This window comes from Ambystoma mexicanum, chromosome 1p (genome assembly GCF_040938575.1).
Source record: "Ambystoma mexicanum isolate Mex_15411 chromosome 1p, UKY_AmexF1_1, whole genome shotgun sequence".
Lineage (NCBI taxonomy): Eukaryota > Metazoa > Chordata > Amphibia > Caudata > Ambystomatidae > Ambystoma > Ambystoma mexicanum.
Genome location: NC_090921.1, coordinates 716610588 through 716631961, shown reverse-complemented (window position 1 = coordinate 716631961; position 21374 = coordinate 716610588).

Genomic DNA, 21374 nt, shown 5'->3' with positions numbered 1-21374 from the left:
TGCTTTCCTCTCAACACCATGTGCATACATCCCTTAGTACATCCATCAGTTATTTCAGTGCAAACTATTGGTAAGCATTGTATGCAACAGCAACAGGTTATGAATATACCAAGTGCCACCATTAGTATCGAAATTAACTTCCATCCCCAGGACCGCAACAGTCTCCACAACCAGGATCCTATCCCCTAACCCCCTTCTTCAGTAGAGAGTGTGGAACTTAGGACATGTAATTTCTGGATTGCTTTAAATATCGTAGGGGAGTAATCATCTATATACACACAGCATGCAGTTTTTATGAGTTTGCAAACTCCTCCACGATCAACTAATATTATATCGAGAGCCATCCTGTTTTGTAGTGCCATTAGTCTTATTCCTTTTTCTTCTAACGTCATATTCAATAAAATATCCGTTGTTCAATCTATTGTATTTTTTAATATTCTAGACAGTTTTCTTATATTGTAGGAATTTTCTATTTGGGACAAGAATGGTATAAATGATTTGGCTATATCTATTGCTATCATTCCATCCTCGCTACTCCTCTGAGTTCTACCTTTTGTTCGTCTGGCTACTTCTGCTGTTTCCAAGAGGAACACTCCTGGAAACAGTAGACCTAACTAGCATGTACCTCCCCAGTTCCTAGGTAACCATGGATATGCTTTTTTCCACATATAAAGTAGACAGGGTCCCCTACGTACACGGGTTCTATTTCGTGCTTCAAAACCACTGTTTTCAGGCAGCTGCTAAACGTTCCTACTTTATAGGAACCTTTTTTATGTAAATATAGGGGAGCAGTTTCGGTGGCTGTGATCCACTGTATAGGCAGGGGGCACAGCATCTTTATTCCATTCATCCCTCATTCGAAATGTCATTACTGATGTTTCTTCTGCTGGCGGGGTTGGTCTATTCTGCCTATGTAATCTATCTAGTCTTGTTGTCTTTCGTGTATTCTTCCTCATGGGATCTGGTGAAAACACGCGAGCTTGGTGGAATATGGAACAACCCACAGGTCTCATGACCACTTCCTCAAATTCATTCATATTGGTCTCATCTAGCTGACCCGTATTACTCTTGTTCCATTTCCCAAAGAACATTGCACTCAACGATACTTCACATGAATAAACCAATGGTAACGGTTGTACATACCAGCCTATCCCTTTCCCATCGTGCTGTGGTAAATGGGCACAAACCCAGCAATCTTTTTTCTTCAAAACCGCATGGGTCATGTTCAAGATGAGCAACAATGTATTGTTGCCGTATCCTTCTCTATGTCTTTCTTCCATTGGGGGCAAAGTACCAGTGATTACATGAACCGGGCTTTCAGTAGCTGCTTTTGGCAAAAGTGTTTCTAATGGGTGCGCGGACTCCAGGAACCATAGTGTAATAGCTGTTATTGTTGGTACTACCATACTTAAGAAACACAGGACCAATGTCCAAATCAGTACCTTATTCCTTTTACCATCCTTTTTCCCTAAATTTACAGTCTCTAAATCTATCATCTTTTCAGCAGGGGTGCAGGAGGAGGCTGAAACCGGTCTTGACTTCTTCTCCATCGTCCTTCTTCTTCTTGCTGGCAAAGTTCGTCGTAAATGTCTCTCGTTCTTGATGCCAGAAAAGTTCAACGAAAATGTCACAGTTCAATTCTGCCAGCCCTTTCACAGCCTAGATCACTTATCCACTCCGAGCAGGATTAGTTGTTCTTTCTCCCACTGCTCAGACGATTTCTGAACAGTTCTTTATTGATAGAGTACTACGTGCATCCAGCTTGTCCCGCTCTGGCTTAGGACACATGTACTCTATCAGCCTTAGTACTTATGTGCGTCCAGCTTGTCCTGCTCTGGCTCCTGACACATGTACTTTTATAAGCGCACCGAGGAGCCCTGAGTCTTGAATTGTCCGACTTGCACAACTCTCACACTTCTCTCCTCTACGCCCCTGGCTCCTACTCCATCCGTGAGTGGAACCAAAGGCAAAAGAAAAGCACCAAAGATCTGTGGATTACTTTGCCTGTCGAGGCCGCAAATTATACCGTTTCATTCCTGGTATTGTATGATCCGTGAATAGTGCCGTTGCTCTTTCAGTATCAGGCTCAGTGTCAGCCTGCGGCACAATGATGGGTAGCGATGAGCGCCGTGGCAATGATGTAGTTTCTTTCTTTGGCTTTGGTGCGTTTGCAGAAACTGGTGGGCGCCAAAGGGGTACACACGTTGTTTCTGCTCATGTTTGCAATGCAGGGTTTGTGTCGCTCAGCAGTGATGCTGTTTCTGCTGAGCAACGTTGGGGCACTTTTCGCCCTTTCCCCTTACTGGCAGCCTCCTCACGCTCTGTTTCGAGTTTCACTTCTCGCTTGGACTTTGTTTCAACTTTCACTTCTCGCTCAGGCTGATGCTGTGGCAATGGACTGGCAACAGTTTCTTTCTTTCCGAGACCGTTTCCTTTCTCTGGTCGTCGGAAGTTGTCAGCAGTCCAGGGAATCTTTTGGCATGTGTCGCATGGATCCATGCCTTCCGTCCGTCCACTCGAATGGCCGTTTGCGTCGCCAAAAGTACTTGGTAGGGGCCGCGCCACCTGGGTGCTAATGCTGTCTTCCGCTCAAAGTTCTTTATCAAGACCCAGCTTCCAGGCTCCAGCAAGTGCCCCGGTCCGGTGTATCGCACTGGTAACGCCTCCTGCACCTGCTGATGAATCAAACGCAACTTCTGCATTAAAAGGCCACAGTACGTGCTTAACATAGGATGCTCGACCTCACATAATCTTTTGGGCTGCGGTGCGCACCATACATTTGCCGGTCTCCCCATTATAATTTCATAGGGGGAGAGCCCAGTTTTAGCCTGCACAGACGTGTGCATGCACAATAGCACTAGGGGTAATGCATCCACCCAACTCAACTTGCTCCTAGCACAGATTTTAGCTATCTTTGACTTTAAGATACCGTTATGTCTCGCAACAAGCCCGGCAGAACTGAGATGCCTGGAACTGTGGAATCGTTTCTCTATCTGTAGACCTGCACAGATCTGCAGTACTACTGCACCCACAAAGTGTGGGCCGTTGTCTGACCACAGGACACGGGGCAACCCAAACCGGGAGAAATACTCTTTCAACATTACTTTTGCCGTTGACATGGCAGTGCAGTCTTTTAAAGGATATGCCTCCACCCACTTGCTAAATGCACAAATCACCACTAACACATATTTGTAGTTCTGGCACCTTTCCATTTCTATGAAATCAAAATGGATCACCTCAAATGGCATGGAGGGTGGGCCAAACTACCTACTGGAGTCACGGTTCCCTTCCCTACATTGTGTTGTAGGCACGTAATACAATTCTGCACTAGCCTTTCTGTATTCTTTTTTATGTGCTCATTTTTCCATACTGTGGATAAATGCTGTACCATCTTCTTCGCGCAAATGGGGGTAGGGCTATGCGCCATTGTAACCATCGCGGTTACGTAACAATTTGGCAACATCCAGTTCTTGGTCTCTTTGTCCACCCAACATCCTTCCAAATCTAACTCAGCAGAGCCCTCAGCCCACCCCTGAATCTCTTCGGTCGTGGCCTCAGCCTGCATTTCTTTGACTGTGGCAACTCCATTCTCTATCATACAAGGTACTTCCTCAGTCTGTACTGTCATCAGATCTGTGGCTGTTTGTTTTGCAATCCTGTCTGCAAATGCGGTTCCCTCTCCCACTTTACATGTTACTTTTTTATGCACCTCGCATTTCACTATAGCTAGGCGCTTTGGAAACGTGAGTGCAGACAGCAATCGCACAATCAAAGGCCCATGCTGAATCCTGGCCCCATGTGATGTCAAGAAACCCCTCTCAGCCCAGAGTCGGGCAAAGTTATGAACCACGCCAAAGGCGTACTGGCTGTCAGTATAAATATTCACGTTCAAATTCTCAGAGAGTTCACAGGCTTTGGTCAGTGCTATTATTTCTGCGGCTTGTGCCGAATTGTAGGGGATTCTTCTGCTTTCTACAAAACTCTCTAGGGTAGTAATTGCATATGCGGCCGTTGATGTGCCATCAGGTAATTTAAAACAAGAGCCGTCACAAAACAACTCCCCATCTGGCTCTTTCTGTGGGATGTCGCTCAAGTCAACTCTTCCCTTTGTTTCTTCTTCAGTGACCATTAAACAATCATGGGGTGGTGATTCATTGTCACCAATTTCTGCTATGGGCAGTGGCATTAATTCTGCAGGATTCAATGCGCTACACCTCATAATTTGGATGTGGGGTGCAAACAAGATGAGCTCATATCTTGTTAGTCTATCAGAAGTGAGGTGTTGCGACTGTGTTCTATTTAATAGAACGTCTATAGCATGTGGCACCATCAGAATTAAAGTGTGCCCCAATACCATTCCTTCCGTTTGTTTCACTGACGCAGCAGCCGCTGCGATGAATCGCAAACATCGTGGTAGTGCGCGCGCTACAGGGTCCAGCGCGGAAGAATAATAGCCGCACGGCCTATTTCTTCCATCTTGTTCCTGTGTCAAAACCGCCAATGCACATCCTTCACTCTCGCTCACAAAGAGTCTAAAGATCTTTTTATAGTTAGGAGTGCCTAAAACTGGCGCAGCACACAATGCAGTTTTCAATTGCTCAAATGCTTTCTGACATTCCTCATCCCACTGTAAAGGCATCACTGCATCCTTTTTAGTTAACTTTATCATCGGCTTCACAATCAACGCAAAATGATTGATCCACTGCCGACAATAAGAGGCCAGGCCTATTACAGCTCTCACTCCTTTTTGAGTTTTTGGAATAGGCATACTAGAAATACTTTCTATACGTTCTGGTGTTAATCTTTTCCCTTCTTTCGAAAGTAGGTAACCCAAATAAGACACCTCCTTTTGATTATACTGGAATTTCTTCAAACTTGCCTTGTGACCATGGGTCGCTAGGTGTGTCAATAGTAATATAGTACTTTCTTTGCAGATCTCTTTTGTGTCAGCAGCTAGTAATAAGTCATCTATGTACTGCAAGAGTACGCAACCTTCGGGTAATGCTAACATGTCTAGCTGCTCTTTTAGCGCTCTGCTGTAAATGCTCAGGCTTTCTGTGTATCCTTGTGGAATGCATGTGAATGTGAATGATCGACCTCCTAGAGTGAACGGAAACAGATATCTACTGCTTTTATCCACTGGAATGCTAAAGAAAGCGTTCTTCAAATCAACTACACTAAAGTATTCTGCAGTGGCCGGTATCATTGTCAGTATTGTTGTGACATCTGGGACCAAAGGGAATTGTGGGTCTACCACTTTGTTCAATGCGCGCAGATCAATTACGAAACGATATGGTACTTCATTGCCTCCTTTCTTGTAAACTGGAAGAATCGGGCTGTTGCACGTGCTACCTGCAATTTCTTCAACCACCCCCAATCTCACTAGGTCAGTAACAATACTCTTTAATCCCTTCTCACCTTCAACAGAAATTTTATACTGGGGAATTCGTGGTAATGTAACACCTTCTTTCAAAGTTATTTTTGCTGGCTCTATTTTCAAGCATCCTACATCGTTATCATGCATTGCCCACAGACAGGTTGGTACTCTACTTAACTCTTCTGGTAACGCTTTTGACATAAATTCCGTCACCGGTGCATCGTGAGGCCACATCGTGAGGAACACCCCATCTGCCGTACAATGTATAACTGCCCCCAATTTTCTCAACAAATTTAATCCTAGCAAGTTCTCCCCACAATTTTCTGTCAGAAGAAACAGACACTGTTCCGTAAACGGTCCTATTGTAATCGGGACAGCTTCGGACATGGGGTTAATTACTGGTGTACCTGCGAACCCTACAGAAACATTCTTTGGCCCCGACAGTGGGATCTCCGGAACCAAGTGGTGGTCTATCGAACACTTCTGCGCCCCTGTATCTACAAGGAAATGGTGCTCCTTATTCCCGACTCTCATTTCTACATAGGGTCCTCTCTGATTCATGGGAATAGACACTGGTTCCGACCACTGCCGTGGGCTGTCCTATTGCGAAAATAACACATTGTCCGATGTGTAGTCACCGCTGCTGCTATAATACGTGTTTGGCTGTGTATCAAAAATATTCCCATTTCCCCCTCGGTGTCCTCCACTCTGATCATTTCTCTGTTGGCCCTGCCCGCCCTGATTTTGGTTCGGAACACTTTGGTTCAATGCCTGGTTCTGTTGTGCTTGGTTTTGACCATAGGATTGGTTTTGAGTACCTCCATTGGTATATCCCTGCTGCTGCTGCATGCTATTTCTGCTTGGGCCATTTGACCCCTGATGTCCTCTATGAGGCCTTCTCTGGCCAAACCCACCTCTATTCTGTAGGTGCGGGCATTGCGCCCGCCAGTGTCCTTCCTCCTTACAGTACGCACATTGATTTACTCCCAATGACACCCCGTGCATATTATTCAAATTTCCCCTGCCTTGTGCATTTCCTCTACCTCTATTGTATCCAACGACCTGCTGCAGTAACACTCCTACTATCGTTCACATCGCTTCTTTTCTCATCTCCAATGGGTACCCATTACATATCTCACTTACTTCCTTCTCTGACGTTCTTTTGTTCGACATCCATCGCATTGTTTCCCCCACCCATGCCTGCAATCTCTGTTTATCACCTATTTGTCCCGGTACCGGCAAATGCTTTGCACCACCTGAAAAAACTCTCGACCACGGTTTTTGCATATACAACCTCGACACCTCCTTCCTACCTTTCTTAATACACTCACTACTATATTCAGGTGTAGCAAACATTTCAGCATATCTATCTTCCATTTCATTTTTCAGTTCAATGAGTTTGTACACATGTTTTCTTACATCCTCATCTCTTTGCTCACTGCGTGCTAACTTATTCAAATCTAACAATCGTTGTGGCGGTAAATTCCCAAGTATCTTTTTCCATTCTCCCACCAAAATTTCCCCCATGCATTCCAACACTACCTGTCTCTCGTTGCTTCTTCGGTACCCATACAATGAGGCCAATGCTGCCGTCCCATCATTTCCTTCTATGTACATTTCTGCCTCTTGCTGTAATACAATCTTTCTTTCTTTGCTGATCGCGCTTCGAGTTACCCGCCCAAATCCTGTTCCTTCAGCCCCGCCTCTCGCCTCCCCGGTCTCAATTTCGACTTCGGGAGGGGCGGATGGTGCTGAATCTGTTTCTGGAGCAGGAGGTGCGGATGGGACAAGTGACACAGGTGGCATCTGTGAAGGGCCTTCCTGGGTGCTGGGAAATTGTGTGTCTGCGGTCTGCGCTAGTGGGAGGGCTCGAGCTGTGGGTGGGGCTTGGGTTAATGCTTGCGTGAGGGGAAGTGCTTGGGCTTTGGGAGGGGGTATGAGAACTACTGGTTGGGCCTGCGCAGTCACTACTGGTGTGTTTGGTTTCGATTCTGGTTTTGGGCCTCGACCCTTATTAGTTAGCAAATGTTCCATTAATTTGTCTGCTATGTGTAGTTCCCGCTGTGGGTATACTCCTTCTATGTTCATTTGCTCATGTCTCCCTTCCTGTCTTAGACTTGCCGTCCACTCCTCCTCCTCCTTTTCTTCTGCTACCTGAACCTTCGATTTATACCTACGCGCATGCTTCTCTCTACTCCTAAGTCGGAGCATTGCTTCCCTCCTCCAATCTTTGACAGTCTCAAAAGCTGCGGGTCGCGCTTTTTTCCTAATCAGCACCCTTTCTAGATTATCAATCCTCGCAATCTCAAAACTACCATTAATCGGCCACTGATGGTCCTGTTGCTTTCTAGTTTGCCTATGCCAAATCTCACAAAATATTATCGCACCCACACCATATTTTGCATACATGTCATAAACCGGCGTTCCCCCAGGCGGTGCACTTTGGCCATATTCCAAGGAATGTCTACCGCAGCGGAAAAGCTACGCTAAAGTGGACAGTACTCCAGGCATGTTTTTAGCCTTCCCCTTTGGTTAGCTAACCTTTACCTGGTCGTTTGAATTTGCAAAATCAACACTCTACCAAAAATCAGGGGAATGACTCACCTGATAAAACAAGTTGCCTGTCCTAACGCAACCTCTCCCAACGTCATGTCTGCGCTTCTCTGGCTTCTGCCTCGTTTCGGGACCCTCGCCTCCTTTGCCCTCTGGCCCGGTACGTCGATCAGTGATCAGATGTGTGCAGATCTGCAAAGGAATCTCTCCTCACTTCTACAGGGCGCCCCGTACACCTCTTGATCCCGGCTCGATCGTCCCATCCTCGCCGTTCTTCCGCCTTTACTCTGTTACAACGTATACGATGGGGCAAGTGTGGGAGGGTCCCTATTCGGGCGCCATCTTGAAAGGGGCCCCTAGGGGTCTCTCGTGATATGGAAAGAAGGCAATAACCATACACGAAAAGATGCACCAGACACGAGGTTCAAATTCCCAATGCTAGGGTTTATTGCAAGCAAAAATAGTCCCAATTGGCCAACTGTGGTCTCATGCCCCGCGACGTGAGTTTCCTAGACCTCGAGGGACGCAAGAGAGCGAATTACGCACATCAGTTACATATATACAAAATGCATATCATAAAATCTACTATGTCATGTTTAACACCCTCCTTTATTAAGTTTCTTTGACAGGTATGACGATTATGACACTTTCGATGTCTATTCTATTAACAATGTGCAATTAGAAAGTGCGGAGGCATCTTTTAGTTGTTGAACAGAACACAGTGGTTCTGTTCTTGGAAGCAAGCTGCACACGGGGGAAGAGTCACATTGCAAGCTTTGCTATCTATGAGGTACTATTCGTGTCCTGGGAGCCGACACGCTCTCAAGGGTTTTGCGAAGGGGGGCCGTAAGAAGAGCATAATTCAGGCCTTTAGCTGCTTTATTCTAACATATTCTACCACAGTACGAGACTGGCTGGCAGCTGTGAAATGATTAAATGCCCTGCAGCTCTCCCTCAAGGCTACAGAGAGGGAGCGTGGGCATTCCTTTCTGGGCTACTCATGAGGAGTTTCAACGAACTCCTCAGTCCCGCGACCTTGCCCTTTCATATTCAGACAACAATGTTAACAGTTGAGCAGAGTAAGCAGAATCCGCAAGAATTGCAAGTTGCAAAGCAGTTTTAGACAGAAAGCAATGAACAATGGTTAACAAGCAAAATGGCGATTCTTGCTACGTTTAAAATGGCCGCTTGTTGGTCAAGCATAGCAGTCTGTATTTCTATAATTCGGTGCATAAGACGGTTGGCCTACGGCCATCAAGTTACGTCTGTCATTCAAATGAAGGGTATTCACTTTTCCAGATTGACAGTACCCCTTTGTCCCTTGGGAGCTGCTTCTCGCGCCGTCTCCCTTCTTCATTTATCTCATCCTCCGTTTCCCCTAGGAGTCAGAAATTGATTGTTCCGAATTCACACAACTCCTTGCATCATCATTGTTCTTACTAATTTCTAGCCTGTCCAGGGACAATCTCCCGCTCCCACTACTTCGGGGGACCTCCTCTGTATCATATAACTGAGTGCTCTCCAAGCGCTCGTCTTCCCTTTCCCCATGGGATGTTGGCTCCAGCCCCATTTCATCATATATTTTATCGATCGTTTCCCCGATGCTTCTGGTGTCAAAGTCATCTTTAATATTTGCCCCACTCATGCCCGGTACTGAGTCGTACGCGGGAAATAACTCTTCGATATCTTCCCATTCTACAACAGGATTGGGTTTTTTAACTTCCCGCTCCAAATATTCAAGATCGCGTGCCCTCTGTCTATGCTTACGTTCTATATCATCGTCAACTTCCTTGCGTCTCTTTGCGTTTTCTCTAGTCCTTTCTTCTTCCCTTTTTCTTTCATTCCTACGTTCATTTACCCTTCTAACTTCCTCATCCTTTCGCCGCTTTATCCTTTTTTCACGTACTCTTTGCTCTTCTTCCAAACTTTGCTGATTCTGTCTGTACTGGTCATAGGCTGCCTTCTGTTTGTGAACAAACTGTTTTTCTTGCTCTTCGCAATATAGCTGTTCTCGCCTCAGCCTATCTTTCCTATTTATCCTTTTGTCCCTTATTTCCTTCTCCTTTTCTTTCTCCCTTCTCTGCGTCTCATCAGACTTCTCTCTCGGTCTCACATCATCACCTCCTTTCCGATCGAGTTTCAATAATAGCTGTCCTCCCATCCAATCGTCTTTTGCGAATGCTATCTCATCAGTTCTGTCTTCACTTCCTTTCCACTCCTTTCCTTGTCTCTCTTTATCGAGAGGTGCACCAATCTGTGCCTGGTCCTTCCTTTCACCATCGTGTCTCTCTTTGTCCCTCGGGACAGTGGAGGTAACATTTCTTTCCTGATCCTTCCCCTTAATTTCATCACTACTATAAGTAGGTGACTCATATGCGGGGTTGCTATACCCGGTGGCTGCCTTAAGCTCTCTTAACGGGTAGAGTCCCTCTGACTTACTTCCCTCGATCTCTGGCTCAGGTGGGGCTGGTGGCGCGGTAGGCGTCTCACCCTCCTCCGTGCATACGTTTAATATCCAGTCTACGGGTGGCTCCTCCTCCTTCGGCTGTTCGAACATTTTCCAAAGTTCTAGAACAGCGAGGCGTTTCTCTAGTTTTTTACCTGTATATGTGGCATGCAGATAAGTCATCATGTGTTGTAGGACGGCTTTGAATAGGGACCCGTTCTGTGGCCACGGCATAAACATCTTGTGGGCGGTACCCTTTACCCACTCAGCACTATATTTCTTAAGCTTGGGTGCAGGTTTAGGCCATTGCTTACATAACAGGGTGAGTGGTGTAATATCCTCCATGCTTGAATTCTATTTTCAACAATATTTTCATGCACTTTCAATACTCCCAACAATACGAGTGAGCACCAAATACTGCAAGACCCAATCCAATCTTTTCCAAAGTTTTATATCATCAATTTATTAAAGAAGATCAATCCATGTGCGATTCCCTCTCAGTTACAGAATCGCGTAAAACACAAATTTCATTTCAAACAATCAATGATACAGTTCTCTACATTTGACATATAACAGAGCACGCACGACAGACACTTGACAGACCAGACAGACACCAGCTGGACACATATATCTCTGCCTTCTAATCAATACCCCGACATGGAGTTTAAACGAACCCCTTTTATGACGTCTTTAATCGTAATTTTTCCCTATTATGTCGGACTATGAGTTCTTGTTTCTTCTGACCGTTATATTAATGCGCAGGCACAACGAATCCTCTTACTTTTTAATCTCAGGTGTCCTTCCTGGTATCCTCAGTTTTCTCTTGGGTATCCTCCCGGTAACCACTGTTTTCTCTCGGGTGCCCTCCCGGTAACCACTGTTTTTCTCTCGGGTATCTATCCAGGTAACCACTGTTTTTCTCTCGGGTATCTATCCCAGTAATCACTGTTTTTCACTCAGGTATCTATCCCGGAAACCACTGTTTTTCTCTCAGGTATCTATCCCGGTAACCACTGTTTTTCTCTATTATACTCGAGTCATTATCTCCTTATATATATACAGTCTTCTCTACTTCTGATTATTTTATTTTCCGCCACACTCCGTTACCTTTTCCCTTACTTGTTCTAATGCCTACAAAACTTTTGCCAAAGTATTGAATCTTTTTCGTTCACTCACCGCTCGCATGGTTCCTCTCTGGATCTTTGGGATCACCTGCCCCTCCGTTACAGCCTCTCCGGTCTTTTCGTCCGATCGGCTGCCTGTAGGAATGAGAAGGGTTATGCTCTGTAAGGCAGGTTCCTTCAGACCCACTGCAGATTTTATGAACGTACACTATCATTGTCCACGGGAATCTTCTCAGTCTACACAGCCGAATGGCGAAGGACTTGTCATATTGCCGAAAACCTAGAGTTACTTCGTGGTGTCGGTCAATAGGTATCTTATCAATAGTTAATCAATACTCGATGGTCACAACCATCCTCTTGCTACCAAGTGCCTGGGGCCTCTTTATCTCGACCTTCAATGGCTGGCTGGTATGCTCTGAAGTTTCGATTCTCTGAGGCTGCCGCTCTCCTCCCTTCCTTAGGTTGACCTCGAATTCCCAGGCATTGAGCTGCTTCTTACTGAGTTTTGATTCCACTTCTTCCTTTGGCTTTGGCTGGAATATGAATCTTGGCCTTGTTAGCCCTTTGCTGCCTGGGTTTAATTCTGCGTTTACACAATGGAGTCGCACTTATTTAATGTGCTTCATTGAGGTAGATATATAATTGACGCATGCCGCTCTATTCTTCTACTAAGCATTGCAAGCAAAGCCGTTTTCTTAGCTTTGTGCTTTCCAAGCCTATTTACAAGCGTTAGCTGGTTGAAGACTTCCATCTTTCTTCACAGCTACGTTTCCTTATGTCTCTTTATGTATCAACATCGTTTCTTCTTACACGTCCATTACATTGTTATTCTTTGTATTTGGCCCTTGTGTGTCATCTGTCGTTCGTCTTTTATGTTCATCTGTACGTCTGTCTGGGCTCTTATGTCGTCACCATTTGCCCTCCATTAAGACTATTTGGGTCTCATCGGGGACAGTTTGTAAGTAGTCTTCATTTCGTGTCAGCTGCTGGTACGGTTGTCTCAGTGGGTACCGAGCTGCCCATGGTTGTCTGGTTATAGGCACTTCAACAGGTATTGCTCTTCTGATGGGCACTGGGCATAGGCTCAGTGCAGCTCTGTTGGTTCAGTTGCTCCTTGTACGTCACGTGCCTTGGCAAGTCTGTTCCTGGTACCTCAAACGGTGGGACTGGGGTGGATGCTATGTCTGGGACCTCCTCTTCAACACCGCTCTGGCCTAGGAAGCTCATTAGATCGCATAGAACTTCCTTGTAAATTGGATATGAGACCAATATACTTGGTATGATCATGAACTAACCCAGTATGAATGAGTTTTTTGAGTTGTGTATATTGTTTTTTATTGATGTATTAATAGCAATGTGTTTAGATATAGTTTTGTTTTTTTTTAAACCTTGAGGAACTTTTCTTGTGAAGATATCTTCTGTTTGTACCTGCACGACTTATGCTGTTTGTTCTTTGTGATTATCGTACTTTCTTTATATATTTGTAGTTCTTCCTATATTAGCCAATTGTTTGTCGCATGGCTGAAGGCCACGACAGAGACAATTATTCCCTCAACTCCGTCTGTAAATGATACGGGAAGTATGCTTGTGCCCGCACCTTGCTGCGCCAAGATATATAAGTAACAAAATTGAAACAGCCGTTGTAGTACAATTTTGAATTTATTCAGTTTACTCTGTTCCTTAGCCCCTTGCGGATGACACGTGTTTCGGCGTATATACTGCGCCTTTCTCAAATCCGGGCTATTCTTGTTCAAAGAAGACAACGAATAGAAAAAAGAAACATATTGCAAAAGATAAATCATATGTATAAACCTACTCGGTTATTAAGCAAACATTGCTGAAAGTGACTTCTTTTGTGTGTAAACCACTTCTCCCATATTAAAAACATCTATTCAACCATATCTTAACACCTTGAACACCTCGTGCATTTTATCTGGTGTTTTTTTTGTGAAACTAAGGTAGGAGAATTACAGGTTATGATTCTTGATATTAGATATTCTGTTTTATTATGCACATTCATCAATAATTATGTCACTTCTTACCCTTCGCATGATGTTGTGGTTTCCCCTTAAACGGTACCATTTTTTATATCTTGTCAGGCAATTCCTGGGTTCAATCCCACCTATGTTGAAAAACATAGATATTTGAAGTGTAAGCGTCCGTTTAAATCTAGTTGAACCTATTCATATAATCTGGATGCCCAATCACGACACACATTTCTTGCCATTTAGAATTTTTCGGTGCCTGCAGCGCCCGCCGAATTTATAAAGTGCTGTTTGCAAAGCCTTTATTTTTGCATTGACAGCTCCCATTCTGACTGTAAAGCAGTGCCTGCAGCGCTTGTCAACTTTTAGAAGTGCTGTTCATAAAGCCGTCATTATCAATTTAAAAAGCCCCCATTGTGATTATAACATGTTGCCTGTAGTGCACGGCACCTTAATGAAGTACTGTTTACAGAAAACGTCATGTTTACATTGGCTGCACATGAATTCTTATCTTCGTGTGCCTCTGTTTACTCTAATCTGCTAAACAATTTGTACAAGCAACACAGTCTAAAAACGTGCCTGTACCTGCAGGTGGGCTTCCCACCTCCTGCAAGGGCTTACCTCAAAATTCAAGTGCTCCTGCTCCAAGCGTCAGGTTCCTTCTCCCCCGAGGCTCTACAGTTCGTAATTGACAGCTCTCAACGCCCCTGAGTCCCTCATCACTTTCTATTCCCCACTAGTAAACTGGCGGCCATATTTTGGGATGGCTCTCCATGGTTTACACTTGGGCATGTTCGTTTTAGCCCTTTCCTCCATTTCCTATTCATTCTTGGCAATTCTATATTCGATTTAAACAGCATTATGACTTGATGACACTCCAGGTATCATTGATTTCAGTGATTAATATGTATATAAACCATTGTGTTTATTTAGATTTCCACATGCCCACTGTTTCTGATGCTCGTACTTCTAACTCTAAACAGCGTGCCCCACACGGCACGGTCATGATAGTGATCTGAAGAGTTATAATGATGATGGTTGCTTGTTATAAGCTCCCCAAACTATATTTGTAGTGCCCCATTCGGCACTGTATTTAGTAAGATGCAAGGGATTATGGTCATGGTAGTTTCTTATTGCCTTCAGATTTGTTTATCAAATGTGCATGTGTTCTGTCACGCTATTTGATAGTTCCCTTTTCTTCTTAACTAGTACTTAGTTTCAATTGTGCTAGTGGTGCTCATAATGACAGACCACTGTCAGTAAACCTACTTTACCTTTCCTGATTCTGGTACTCTCCGCTTTACATCATTTTTTGCAAACACATTGACCTATTCTTATTGGTTACCAGTTTGGGTGATGCATTCATAACTCAAATTCTAGTACATACAAGATAATACACACATTCTTCATGTTGTTAGTCATAATAATTGTGTTCATCTTTCATAAAAAGTGAATCATTTCATTGTCTGAATTAAGTCCTTGTTCCACAGTTTTAAAATGACAAATTAGTCTGGCTTCTTCTTGCCACAGGCGTAGTTCCAAATTCCCTCCACGTTTGCTCATTTTTATTTTTCTGAGGATGAGGCCCACAAATCTAATGTCTTTTTTGTTTTGAAGTTGGTGATGGTTTTGCCAGTGGTGGGACAATGGGAGATTCTCATATACGCCGAAACACGTGTCATCCTCAAGGGGCTAAGGAACAGAATAAACTGAATAAATTCAAAATAGTTTTACAAAGGTAGCGGGCGCCCCTCTCTCGCAAGAACAGACATGATAACCTGTTCAGTGGTTATTAACCACTTGAGAGTTCGCAGCCACTGCTTTTACTCACTGTGCCTTTCACAGATGGGAAATATCCATTTGCATATCAGTCTTTGTCCTGCCCAGGGGCAGTCCAGCACCGAAATACAATGGCAATTCCAATCTGAACGAGAGTACCACCAGCGACCCCATACACGTGTTTCACCCTTGTTGGGGATCATCAGTGAGGTGAAGCTGATGCCTCTCTAAGCACAGTGAGAGGGAGACCACGTCTGGTTGCCCCCAGGAGACCTAGGGTTACCAATCCCAGGCTCCTTAAAAAATAGTTTTACAAAGGTAGCGGGCGCCCCTCTCTCGCAAGAACAGACATGATAACCTGTTCAGTGGTTATTAACCACTTGAGAGTTCGCAGCCACTGCTTTTACTCACTGTGCCTTTCACAGATGGGAAATATCCATTTGCATATCAGTCTTTGTCCTGCCCAGGGGCAGTCCAGCACCGAAATACAATGGCAATTCCAATCTGAACGAGAGTACCACCAGCAACCCCATACACGTGTTTCACCCTTGTTGGGGATCATCAGTGAGGTGAAGCTGATGCCTCTCTAAGCACAGTGAGAGGGAGACCACGTCTGGTTGCCCCCAGGAGACCTAGGGTTACCAATCCCAGGTTCCTTAAAAAATTGTTTTACAAAGGTAGCGGGCGCCCCTCTCTCGCAAGAACAGACATGATAACCTGTTCAGTGGTTATTAACCACTTGAGAGTTCGCAGCCACTGCTTTTACTCACTGTGCCTTTCACAGATGGGAAATATCCATTTGCATATCAGTCTTTGTCCTGCCCCGGGGCAGTCCAGCACCGAAATACAATGGCAATTCCAATCTGAACGAGAGTCCCACCAGCAACCCCATACACGTGTTTCACCCTTGTTGGGGATCATCAGTGAGGTGAAGCTGATGCCTCTCTAAGCACAGTGAGAGGGAGACCACGTCTGGTTGCCCCCAGGAGACCTAGGGTTACCAATCCCAGGTTCCTTAAAAAATAGTTTTACAAAGGTAGCGGGCGCCCCTCTCTTGCAAGAACAGACATGATAACCTGTTCAGTGGTTATTAAACACTTGAGAGTTCGCAGCCACTGCTTTTACTCACTGTGCCTTTCACAGATGGGAAATATCCATTTGCATATCAGTCTTTGTCCTGCCCAGGGGCAGTCCAGCACCGAAATACAATGGCAATTCCAATCTGAACGAGAGTACCACCAGCAACCCCATACACGTGTTTCACCCTTGTTGGGGATCATCAGTGAGGTGAAGCTGATGCCTCTCTAAGCACAGTGAGAGGGAGACCACGTCTGGTTGCCCCCAGGAGACCTAGGGTTACCAATCCCAGGTTCCTTAAAAAATAGTTTTACAAAGGTAGCGGGCGCCCCTCTCTCGCAAGAACAGACATGATAACCTGTTCAGTGGTTATTAACCACTTGAGAGTTCGCAGCCACTGCTTTTACTCACTGTGCCTTTCACAGATGGGAAATATCCATTTGCATATCAGTCTTTGTCCTGCCCCGGGGCAGTCCAGCACCGAAATACAATGGCAATTCCAATCTGAACGAGAGTCCCACCAGCAACCCCATACACGTGTTTCACCCTTGTTGGGGATCATCAGTGAGGTGAAGCTGATGCCTCTCTAAGCGCAGTGAGAGGGAGACCACGTCTGGTTGCCCCCAGGAGACCTAGGGTTACCAATCCCAGGTTCCTTAAAAAATAGTTTTACAAAGGTAGCGGGCGCCCCTCTCTCGCAAGAACAGACATGATAACCTGTTCAGTGGTTATTAACCACTTGAGAGTTCGCAGCCACTGCTTTTACTCACTGTGCCTTTCACAGATGGGAAATATCCATTTGCATATCAGTCTTTGTCCTGCCTAGGGGCAGTCCAGCACCGAAGTACAATGGCAATTCCAATCTGAACGAGAGTACCACCAGCAACCCCATACACGTGTTTCACCCTTGTTGGGGATCATCAGTGAGGTGAAGCTGATGCCTCTCTAAGCACAGTGAGAGGGAGACCACGTCTGGTTGCCCCCAGGAGACCTAGGGTTACCAATCCCAGGTTCCTTAAAAAATAGTTTTACAAAGGTAGCGGGCGCCCCTCTCTCGCAAGAACAGACATGATAACCTGTTCAGTGGTTATTAACCACTTGAGAGTTCGCAGCCACTGCTTTTACCTGGACAAAGACTGATATGCAAATGGATATTTCCCATCTGTGAAAGGCACAGTGAGTAAAAGCAGTGGCTGCGAACTCTCAAGTGGTTAATAACCACTGAACAGGTTATCATGTCTGTTCTTGCGAGAGAGGGGCGCCCGCTACCTTTGTACATCTAAATTCAAAATTGTACTACAACGGCTGTTTCAATTTTGTTACTTATCTATCTTGGCACAGCAAGGTGCGGGCACAAGCATACTTTCTGTGTTTAGATATTGATAGGATGTTTTTTACTGAATAAAATGTGCTCAAACGGAATGGTCTATGGGAGTTAAGTAGAGTGACTAACCCCCTAAGGTTGGTCTTCAGGGTTTGTTTGCCGAATAATAGGTGTTTGGATAACAGGAGCAGGAGGTAGTCGGTGGTTCATATTTTCACATATAGTAGTACCTTTTACACCACATTCCCCTCGTTCACAAATAATGAGTAGATATGACTTTTTGTTTACTTCCCAATCCTAAATTACATAGAGGACTGGGATGAACTAGGATAGTTATCTGACCTCATGGAGGCTTGACCCACTACCTCAGTCACAAGGTAGAGGTGACAGATAACATGAGGTGGAAGAGCCAGGGCTTTGTGAGGTCAGATACCTCTGCTGGTTTGTCTGGGCCCTGCACCACTTGAAAGAAATAACTAATTCACAAAATTGTGGAGGATTGGGATGAACCATGAGAGGTATCCAACCCCATGGAGTCCTCACTCACAAAGTACTGCTGAAAGTTGACATGTGTTGGTCAGGTCAGAGCTCCATGAGGTAGGATATCGCTCCTGATTTGTCCCAGTCCTCTGCAATTTGCATACATGACTATGTTCCAAGGTTGCAGAGCACTTGGATGAAGCAAGCAGGGTATTGTCAGGACATCTTTTTCATGAGGTACAGCTGAAAGCTGGCATGAGGTGACAGGGTCAGGGCTCTTTGAAGTTGGATACTTATCATGGCTTGCGCTCATCCTCTGCAACTTGAAATAAATGGCTAAGTCACAAAGTTGCAGTGTGTACAATTACGAGCATGTCGGGCAGGGTCTACTTGTATTTGTGAACACTGCTTGCCATTCAAGCATGGTAAGCAGTGTTCACAATAGAATTTAAACTATGTTTGCATGTCAGGGAAGGTTGACTGTAATTGTGAGAGCCGCGCTCACAAACAAAAGTAAACGCTGCATGGCTGGCATTACACCATTATCATATGACCAGGTTATCGCACCATTTTCCAGCTGTTGCCAACCTATTGCCAGGCAGTACTGTTATTTATTTTATTTATTTATTTGCATTTTTAAAGCGTTCACACAGCCCGTGGGCATCGAGGCCCTGTCACAGGAATTGTTTGTTTTTTTGTTGCATAATTGTTTTGTTTTTTTGTCTTAGTTGCGTATTTATAATGCGCTTAAATAACCAGAGGTTTCTAAGCGCGGACCGGGGACGTGTCGTCTTGCTTTCAAAGCGAACACGTTGCCACTGAGCTATCCTCCCGGGAAAATGGCAGTGACTACTTGGCTTTTCCTTGTTTCTAGTTGCTGAAGTCTTGCATAAGCAAGGAGAGATATGCAGCCGACCCCATCGCTGCAGGTACAACGCCCCACTAAATGTTCAACATCCAGGCCTTTTCGCCCAAAAAACCACACATACCACTGGCTCACCCAGTAGTACACATCCAGTTCAGAGTCACTAAACAATACACTGTGGGTATGCAAATGAGCTAAAAAGCATGCATTTTTACTTCAGCAAAATGCTATACATAATTGTATCAGTCCAGGAAAACCCACAGATGGTGGTGTGCGTGCGCGCAAAGCTATTTGAGTCAAGTCACAAATGCCAAGGTGCCACTCAGTCGCCATCACTGGAAGTTCATGTCCAATTTTGAGTGGCATGAGCAAAGCACTGCAGGCTTACAAATTATCGCAAATTCAAACCTTCAGCTCCTGAACATGGTCTTCCCCTTCAGGACTGTGCCGTTTTATACATAACTTCGTCAACCCAATGCAGACAGTTCTCAACGCTGCACACGACTGCGTACTGGTTTCCCCAGTTTATCTCCGTTAAACAGGCCTCTCTGGTTGGCGCGGGTGCTCACCGCCCACCCGTAGCTCTACCTATGTTGTGGGTGGGCAAGAAGCTCTTAACAAGCGTTGAACACACCCAGACTCTACAAGCTGGCAGTGGGCCTGAGGGCAAAGCAGCTTGGCATCCATGCGCGAGTGCTCACTAAGTGTTCTCTTGCCAGGAGACGTCCTCCCCAGCGTTTCCCCGTCTGCCAAGAGATGCTGAGTTCCCAGGGCACAGCAGCAAAGCCAAGAGGCGCTTGAGGAATCTTATCCCCGGGACAGACGTCAGACAAAATTTAATGAGAGCCTGGAACACTGCCACCCGTTGAGAGGGGCCCCAGTGAAATTCCAGCACGCACCTTGCTGGATCCAGAATTTCCAGAATAAAATGGCGTTGCAGCAGGGGAGACAAATGTCCAAGCAAAAGGCAGGTGGTGTAAAGCAAGCAAGGTCCGCATAACCCAGGGTATAGTAGTGCAAAGTTCTGACATCAACATTTGAAGAGGGGATTGAGGAGTGAGGTATTGAAATGCCTCCATGGTACCGAAAACCAGCATGCACCAGCGGAGTGAGGTACCGTATTCACATCAAACACCAGTGCAGTGGGGCAATGAAATGTTCCCTTGCCTATACTGGCATGATATGATATGATAGGTTATTTATAACATGCTTAATACCCAGAGGTTTCTAAGCCAGACCGGGGATCGAACATGTGTTGCTCCGTGGCATCTTGCTTGCAAGGCAAGCACGTTGCCACTGGGCTATCCTCCCGAATGGCAATGTAAACCTGGGAACCAGGTTCTGAAAATCCCAGGAACATAAGGAGGATTGAGCTACTGAAATGACAAAATAAAGAGTGAATGTCAGGTACTGAAATGCCCGTATACACCATAGCGAGTGTGATACACTAAGCAGAAAGAAATGTTGAAATTGCCAAATACTCAAGGTACTGGAGTTTCAATAGGAGCGCATGTTGCTGATATTCTGACATACACCATGGGAGTGGAGTGGCACACTTAATTGGAAGCGTGGTACTGAAATGCTATCACACATTAAGAGAGCGATATTCTGATGCCAGCAGAGTGGAAGGGGCATAATATACTGAAATGCCAGCATTAACATGGAGTGGACACGGTATAGAAATCTCAACATACATCAGTGGAGCAAGGTACGGACATGTCAATGTACACCGGTTGGAGCAGAGTACTGAAATGCCAACATGCACTAAGGGAGTGAGGTACTAAAAATCCAATTCACTGGTGGAGGCACAGTACCGAAATGCTACATGCACAAGGAAGAGACGGGTACTGAAAGGCTCGCACACATTAAAGAGTGATATTCTGAAGCCAGTACACATTAGAGAGCACGATCTACCTACTGAAATGCCAATGAAAACTGGGGGAAGGAGGTGGGAGGGTAGGATACTGAAATGCCTGCATAAACCAGAAGGGGTTAAAGTTCTAAAATGGCAACATTCCATCAGGAAGTGAAATATTGGGAATTACTTTCTCTACTGACTCTTGAATTGGTGGTCCTTGTTCCCCTTCCTCCAGACTTGTGGGATAATCATTCACCCAGTGCCAAACATGGAGTATTTCTGGCAAAGACTGAAACACAGCCATGGAAGCTTGTGCAAGGATGCAGCTTCACCTGCGTGTCCACCCTGTCTCCCTTATGCATGCATCCGCTTCCACAACTCAAGCCGACCCTCTGTCCAAATGCGCTAAGCAGGTAGAATGGGGGCAGCCTCTGCGGGGCATGGGGACATAGACAACCAGCACCAAAGTCCTTAACCTACTGGTTTCTTTCCCTGTTTCCCAGACT